The sequence below is a fragment of the Wasmannia auropunctata genome, unplaced genomic scaffold (assembly GCF_000956235.1).
Source record: "Wasmannia auropunctata unplaced genomic scaffold, wasmannia.A_1.0 LD336060.1, whole genome shotgun sequence".
Taxonomy (NCBI): Eukaryota; Metazoa; Arthropoda; class Insecta; order Hymenoptera; family Formicidae; genus Wasmannia; species Wasmannia auropunctata.
In genome coordinates this window covers 1,029,245-1,030,344 of record NW_012026830.1, presented here as the reverse complement: position 1 = coordinate 1,030,344, position 1,100 = coordinate 1,029,245, and the positions used below count along the sequence as shown (strand labels likewise).

Here is a 1,100-nt window from a genome sequence, read left to right as displayed (position 1 = left end):
TAGTGGCCTATTGTTTGTTGCTCGTCAGAAACCGCTGTACGAAATCAATCCAATTAATTTATATTTTTCATTTTTTATGTACAACTGCGTTGGTATTTCTGACAGTGGTACGTGCTTGGGTGAATTTGAAAATCCCATTATATTTAACAGCGTGCTATGATAGGCGTGTTCGACATCTATGAATAAATGCGACTCTGGATTTATTTTACAGATTATATTTTGACCGCAGCTTTTGCATGAGATTTTTTTGTTAAAAAAAATATCCATAGATTCTTGTAATCCGTCGTGCAGGCCATTTGTAAGAATTGGTTTTGTATTAATTTCCAATATCGGGATATTATTAATTTCTTCATGGTGACACTGCGTACACGAGATCTCTTCCTTGACACTTGGTGCTTCGAACAATACTTTTGTAATAAAAGTAGAAATATTGCAAGCACAATTAACAACGCTTTTATCTACGTCAAAAATTGTCAATAAATAAGATAGTCTTTCAAAATAAAAAGCGTTATTAACACTATTGGTAACGTAATTTATCATTGTTTCAAAAAATATTAAGTGTTTGTATTTTTCATCGACTGTCTGTTTATAAACAACAGAATCTGCATATGCTGTCGCTAAGAGCTCTATTAGAGTGTCGAAAGGACAGGTGGAAAGCGCTTGTAATTTTGTTTTTCCAATTTTAATCGGTGGAAGCATCGAACCATTTTGTATACAAACGTCTTTTTTCTTTCGGAGAGGGCGATTGTGAATATAAGTAATGTCTGGGCAAGCCGTTAGATGCTTTCCTCTCCTTTTTTTTGCAGTTATGTTTGCCGCGGCTTCTTCTTTTATTTTTTTTGTCGGATTTAAACCACGCCAATTTTCTTCGGCATCTGAAAATGACTCAATAGCTGCTTCATCTGCTTCATCGATAACTTGAGAAATATTACGTTTTAATTTATTTGTTGTCGGAGCGGAATTCTTTTTTCGTACAGTAGCGCGATTGTCGAGCGCTGCTCTTTCAATTTTGCAGATACCGTCGATAGAGCGCACATGTTTGATAATAAATTTATCTGCTCTAATAGATTTGCCTTCGTCGCTAAATGTGATGTCTTTGA

At 35.0% G+C, this 1,100-nt stretch overlaps 1 protein-coding gene across 2 annotated transcripts in view; it reads right to left on the bottom strand.

Moving 5' to 3' along the window:
* Positions 1 to 1,100, bottom strand: part of LOC105450527 (cadherin-87A) — a 190,655-nt gene that overhangs the window by 40,584 nt on the left and 148,971 nt on the right. The window lies entirely within an intron of this gene.